Raw genomic sequence first — 7,777 nt, 5'->3', positions numbered from 1 at the left:
ACCATCTCGATTACAAGTCATTAAGGAAGCAGACAGTAGCTCGAACATATGAACATACATACAAATGAGACACACTACAGATCACGTAAGCCGTTTGAATTATAGGTCGCGGTAGTTGTCTCAAGCAGGAAGCTTGGACTATGTTTTCAAAACAAATGAATGACTACAGGTGATGGCACGTCACCTTGGCCTACTTTATTGTATACGTCATCTTAGCGTCTCTGGTCTGATCACATTCCGGCAAGCAATCTGGTTGACCTCTTTAGTTTTAGTCTTTTATATATATGGAGTAACATTCCATATTTTTATTATGTAATCACTTACATAAAAGTAATAAGATATAAAACATAATATGCATATGATGATATTCGTAAATAATAGTGATCACGTGATATATACAGATACAGTTTTTCACTTCTCATTAAGATACATATGCTACAGAAAATACTAATGTACTCTGATAATCGCATAGAATAAAGATTAACATGTTAAAAATCATATCTTAACTGATAAAAATTTCATATATGAATTGATAAAAATTATTAATGTTTATGCTGATTGATTCGTTGATTTTTATGCTAACTGTTATATATCTGCAGTTATTGGTAAGATAAAAGGTAACAGATTGATTATAGGCTACCTGATTTATCTATACATATGTATATGGATTCATATAATTATGTGCACTTTAAATAGATTCCTAGTGCGTACACGCAAAGATATATTTCGATTCTGTTATTTATGATCATTTATATAATAGATTCCTAGTGCGTACATGCAGATATATTTCGACTCTGTTATTTACGATCATTTATATATAGGATACATGATACTTTATATACATAGGATACATGACCGAGGTTATACTACTACACATTTAACTAGCATTCGAACAACTTTTCGTCCATTACACAGTTCCAGACAACCACCTATAGCCAAATGAAATGGCCAATTCCAAATGGTTAAAACAAGGGGAAAATTGCCTGGCGGGGTCCAACATTCTATTTCGGCCTCATACTTGTTCTCTGCATCCTAAGCCACATGAATACGTTCGTGATGAATAAAATCATCCCCAGCACGAGTCCTTCGCCAGCAACGTAGAGTTGAATATCCTTCTGGTCGTAATTGTCGGAAATTTGTCCCTTTTGTAGTCGATTTCCGACAGCCGCCGGAGCATTCCGCATTAAAACGAGATTAACGACGGGATACAGGTGTCGGTCGAAGAAGTCCATGAAATAAGCTTGTTCACTTATGATTGGGCTTATTCTTTTCTTTCACATTGTAGGCGGTTGTTACTTGACTGCAGTCGTCCGCAGCAACGAACGATTTTTTGAAGTTGCGATGTAAAACTCTCGTACTGCAGGATACTGTAACCAGGTTCCATTAATCAGCCTGCAAGTGAAATTATACTTGTCACAAGGGCAAAGTAATTTCAGACAACATCAAATACGGGAGGGAGAAAGCCATTTAGAACCAGACTTAACCCACATGAATTCGCTGATATTTTATGGAATTCAAAAGAGTCAGCTGTACAAACTTTTTTATCCATGGCATTAACAATGAGTGAACCTGTCCAGGTCTATGATGACTGTAAAAATATCCATAATTATAAAAAATAAACAGATATCAATACGAATCCCAAAGAAAATTCTATATTACTGGTAGTAAGTTACTAGACAAAGAAGTGTGAAACGGAGCTGTTTGTAAGATTGCCAGGCAACATAAGAGTCAAAGAGAATATTAATCATGATTCTGTATTTCTCTATGCTTACTGCAATTAAGTTGTGATAAAATCCTATCCTATGTGCCCCTAACAAAAGTTTCATATTCAAATTTCTCGCGCGCATCCTCTGAGGTTAATTTTTAAAACTTTATTAATAGGCAGGAGATGCAACGAAAGAACCCACTATGTAACTAATTTCTATATAAACTTTGGGTTTTTCAAGAAAATGTGACATTTTCCCATGAATGTGATTTACTTGAATTGTAATAGGCTAATGTTGCAAGTAAATATTTCATATCCATGACTTGATACTTCTAAATGTCCGTTCACCAATATCATAAGCTGATTTATTGACTCTAATTGTCTGTGAGGTTCAGAAAAAAAATTAATTCATTTTGATGTTATAGAAATTCTGTTTGCTTATTTTGTTCATTAATTTTAAAACGATTGCAATTCCTTAACCAAGCTTGCATTGCAATGCGGATAAGAATAGGTTAAGGCTATGTATGTCATCATGACCTATGAACCACATGTGAAGTTCATTCCTCTCTCCAGCCAACCTGCTTTGCAAGCGGTTTATTGAGGTTAAAAGGAACAATGATGATCCGGCAATGCGTCATGCACCTTCAGAACTGATGACGTCATCACCTGGCAGGAGATTGCTCTCAGCCAGCTAAGAGTTACGTTACTTGCTGTAATAAATACGACTTTAGTATAAATTGGGTATTTTTTGTTTTAATACTCGACCCACACGAGAAGAATGTCTGAAAAAAAAACAGTACCAAAATTGGACAATATATTAGTTTCATGTTGGAAATCTGCATGATTGTAAATAAATGTAATTATGTTAAATTAGATATTCCTTATTCAAACCAATGAAAAAAGGTTTCCATACAAATTCTATATATATTATTTGCCCTGTAAGATCCATATAGGATTATTCCATAGATATACATTTTCACTTCTAGACTTCCTGACTTTAAAATCTATTTTATTTTATTTTATTTTATTTATTTATTTGTTTTATTTTAATTTTTTTCTTTGACTACGAATATAAATCACCGGGACAGACAATATGTCAGTAGGTTTTGATATGTGTTTGAACTTTTAGCTTATTTGTCATTACTAAAGCGTTAAGTTAGAGTTCAAATCTTTACGCATATATATTTGGATATTAAATTAACCTATGGTTACGTTTTGCTTATTGATTTTATCGTGATTCCTTTTTTATTATAATTTGTAACCCTTCCGACTTCTTACGGAGTGTATTATATTGGCTCCACTTGTATCCATATTTATTTTATTTTATTTCTATATTTGATAAATTAATGGTTGGCTTGAATATGTGGAAAAGTGTCCTAGCGGCGTACCGTATAAGGCTACTTGCGGTATCATTTCTATAGATACAAGATATGAATGATAAAGGTATTTAAAACCGTGAGAACCGCTATAATCCAGTTCGAATCCAATATCACGAGTGTAACTCGTAAGACATGACACTTTTTTATTTATCCGTTCTACCAAACCGATTGACTCTGGGTGATAAAATATAGTATTGGTTTTCTTAATGGAAAGGAATTCACACAACGAGTTAAGGAGGTTATTATTGATTTACACCACCCGAGTCACAGATTATTATGTGTTGAATTCCATGTTTACTGATTTAGCACTCATAAATATTCCTAGCGCACTCAATTGCGGTGTTTGTTTTTAGTGCTGTTAATTCTATATAACGTGTCAAGGAACTATTCACACTAAGAAGTGTTTATTTCCTCTGTCAGACTCGTAATTCTGTTAATAATTCTACGTATATTCTTTCAAGAATTGATTTGGCACGTGATATGCCCTTAAACTGACAGGTGTATTAGTGTGTCCCTTGTTTTCATGACATGTGTTAAAATTAGTTATGTGCTTTTTATATCTGTAAGCATTGTAGGCCAGTAAAACAGTGATTTGGCTTTCTGCGACATAATAGAGAACCCTCGATGACGGAATGCAACCAGTTTAGGACGATTGGTATGAAAGAGATTATTACTACTACCTGGTTGTTAGTTACCTGCTGTGTTCTTCGGGTTTTCCTCGTCACGGACCTACATATAATACTACATTTGATTACATAATTCTGATACACATACTTTAAATATACTTTTGCTCTAGGGTTTCCGTTCGAAGTGTTTATTGTTTTGCTTAGCTGCTGTTGACCCTGTTTCCGTTCGAAGTGTTTATTGTTTTGCTTAGCTGCTGACCTTGTTTCCGTTTGAAGTGTTTATTGTTTTGCTTATCGCTGTTGACTCTTGCTTTGTTCAGTTTGTAACAGTTCTGCGCTCCGACCCAGATATTCAATGCTCGTGATCTCTTGGGTTATGAATGATTTTTCTTATTGTTTAGATACCGGTTTTAAAACAATAGGCACGGATGTTTCTATATCTTTTAGTCCAATTAATGGTTCTTTGCAGTATGGTGCGGGATTGCGGGATAATGCGTCAGCTATGATATTTGCTTTCCCAAGTAGATATCTTAACTTGGCTCCAAAGACCTGAATGATCATATGTTGCCGAGTTCCTTTGGGACTGTGATTAAAGCCTTTGAAAAACTCGGTAAGTGACTTATGGTCAGTAAGGATTTTAACAGGAATAGCCGTAGATTTATTATGGACTTGAAATGTACTAGTGAAGTTGTAACGATACCTAGCCCTTCCTTGCCTAATTATGCATATTTAACTTTCAGAGGGCTTTAGTTTATCCGTGAATAAAAAAACCTATATGGAAAGAACTGTTTATCGGATATTGCTGAAGTAGTACCCCTCTTACCCCTTGGTCTGAGGCGTCTGTTGCTATAAAAAAAAAAATTCCTTATTTAAATCAGGGATTTTTAAGTTAGGTGAGCTGCATTATTCCGCTTTTAAGATATCGAATGCCTATTGATGCTTTTTAGACCATAATAAATCTACGCCCTTCTTCGTAAGATCTGTTAAAGGAGCTGTCATGATTGAAGAGTTACATATTTACATACGATTGTAATACCCACTACAGCGCAAAAGTGCTGTATCCCCTTTTTATGTTAATAGGTACCGGAAGTTATGAATAGCCGACACCTTACCATGGACTACTTTAAGATCTTGACTAGACACAAAACGTAAATAAACATGTTCGGTTTTTAAAACCTCACATTTAGATATTTTACTCTGAGATTATTTGTCTTTGTCTCTGTAGCACTAGCTCTAGTTTATGTGAATGTACTTTAAGGTATTAGAAAAGATTACAAGACCAACCATATAGGCATGTAGGGTATCCCCTAAAAGTCTCCAAACAATATATTGTAATTGGGGCGCAACGTAAGCCGGAGGCATACGTAAAAATTGATAATGTCCCCTGAGTGTGCTGAAAACAGTGTATGAGGTACAATCATTTAGGTAATGGTATCTGGTGAAAGCCTTTAAGTAAGTCCAAGCTGGTGAAAAAAAAATCTATTCTGAACTAACAAAGATAAGATGTCGTCAGTACATGGCACTGGAAACTATCGGGAGTCGTTTCCTTGTTTAAGCGACAGAAATCTACGCAGATACACCAAGTCCGATCTTTTATGGCATGACGTTTGAGGGAAAAATTAAATGGGCTTATTTGATTTCCTAATGACTCCTATTACTAACATTTTTCAACTTTGTCATTTATTTCTATTTTGAAATTTCATTGGGAGTCTATATGAAGGTACGTATATAGCTTTATGTTTGTCCTTAGACCGTATTTTGTTTTTTTTAATGACATCCGTTTTTCTCCCAGAGATCACTCGCTAGTGGAGAAACTTCCTGGTATTCAGATAAAAGATAAAAAAAATTTCTGCTGAATCACCTCTGCTTGAATGACTTTACGGATATTACTTTAGATAGAGTATAAGAGAGATTCATCTACGACTGGTTGGGCGTGATTAGAAATTAGCAACAATAAAAAAAAAGCGATATTTGTATGTATAGGTTTTGTGGATTACTAGATTAACTTGTTGCTGCGAGTCAACCGTGTCTAGGGTTTTGTTCGCGGAAATCATTATAATTCAGAGTGTCGGGAAGGATTAAAATTTCATTTCCCAGCAAGGTCTTTTTTCCACGCACTAAGACATTCGAGGGTGCATGCATCTCGAGATTTTGAGTGCACACTGCGACTGCGGTTGTGGGAGAATTCTGTTGGGTCGTTGAACAATATCACGATTTATGAGACGAATGATTGGTTCCTCTATATAAGTTATTATTTGATTAACTGTCTCTTTTTGTTCAAACGGATTTTGATAAACACGCCATATTTGACAGTAAGTAAGATAATGTTTTGTATACCCATAGATGGATATCTCACAATTACGCTAGATACAGATCAATGTTTTTTATAACTATAGAGGTATCTGTAAGCGCTCGCTTATCTAGACTTCTCAATAGGGAAGTTCGAACAACAGACGGTGAGTCCATAAATACAGGATATTACGTGTACTAAAGGAATAAAACAAGATATTCTAATTTTTACGGCACGTACAGTCGGGCTTCCACCACTACTTATAATAACTTATTGTATTAAAATTACGAAAACCTGCTCTGATTACTTGATACGGTCGTGTGATTCATAGGAAAATTCCTTTTTAATTCAAAAAGGTATTGGCATAAAAAAAAAGGTATGGCATAAATGATCCAACATCGTTTTTCCTCTCCGCTGAAGTCGCTTATGTGGAATGTGCTATGCTTTGAACACTCGGCAGATTTAACTGACCCTGACCGTTGACTAGATGATACAGTAACCAAGTTTGCTTAAGCACGATTTGTTTGATTCTGATATTTAGGGCTACTGTTTACCATCGGCAACGTATTGTGTGTTTTTAGCATTCTGTTGTTGGTTACGTATAAAGCAGTGAACGTATGAATGACGAACTATTAGGAACTGAGCGATTACTATTAAGACAAGTTATCTCTACTGCATTCAATATTAACTGTTTGTACTTGCTGTTATTTACTTCATTCTTTGCTAAAATTTGAAATAGTGAGGGATCCTGGTCAGTGCATTTAGCCTAATGAAAGTTTTTTATAGACATGTTATTCCTTGCAATCCAGCCGTATTTTTAAAGTTAAGTTGAGTCACTGAGGTTCGATATTTTACGCATAACTAAAAGCTGAAACTGCGATTGGCACTTTGCAAAGGAGCTTTTATTGTTTGACCCAAAATAGTGTTACCTCTAATTTATCCAGATTTGTACAGGTGTTCCACTTGTTTTTGTGTGTTTTCTTATCACTACGGTGCCTAACGACCCTATCCATGCATCTGTATTAATACAGACGTCCACTGCATAAGCGCGTATTCACTGTTTAATATGATTTGTTACGTAAAGGATTAATAATCACCCAAAATGATAAAATTAACACAGTATATGATCATGATATTTCAGTAGAACTTCTGGAAACAGAAACTCAAAGATAAAAACTCGCAGCAGCGAAATCCCAATGATGTAGATAATTTCTGTAAAAAAGTAAGATTAAGAATGTCTTGTAACTTCAGCCACAGGAATAACGAAAATTCGACCTGTAAAGGAAACACTCAAAGTTACTCTAATGAATAAAAAGACTGTACTTAGCTTGATTTTGTGGGAAGTCACGGTGTTCCGATAACGATACACGGCCTTGGCCCTCCTTCTCTGTTTAGCGGATGATCTGGTTTGGCTTCAGTTTCCCACGTGCGCGTTGTTTTGGATGATTCGATTCCTTGAAGATCCGATGCTGAAGACACGTTCGGTTTATTTCTTGAAGTGCTGGAAACGCTCACTAAACGATGATACTAAGTTGCTTGAAGAATCTCTTGCTTTTATCGTCGTTGATTTCTGATGTGATACATTATTCGTTATTCTTCGGAAGACGTTGAAGAGTTCTTGTTGTTTTCTGAAGTCGCTCACTAAACGATGATACTAAGTTGCTAGAAGAATCTGTTGCTTTCGTCGTCGTTGACTTCTGATATGATACATTATTTGTTATTCTGGTTATTCTTTGGAAGACGTTGAAGAGTTCTTGTTGTTTTCTGAAATCACTCA

The sequence above is a fragment of the Macrobrachium nipponense genome, chromosome 30, assembly GCF_015104395.2.
Source record: "Macrobrachium nipponense isolate FS-2020 chromosome 30, ASM1510439v2, whole genome shotgun sequence".
In the NCBI taxonomy this organism is placed as follows: Eukaryota; Metazoa; Arthropoda; class Malacostraca; order Decapoda; family Palaemonidae; genus Macrobrachium; species Macrobrachium nipponense.
This window is presented reverse-complemented; position numbering follows the sequence as displayed.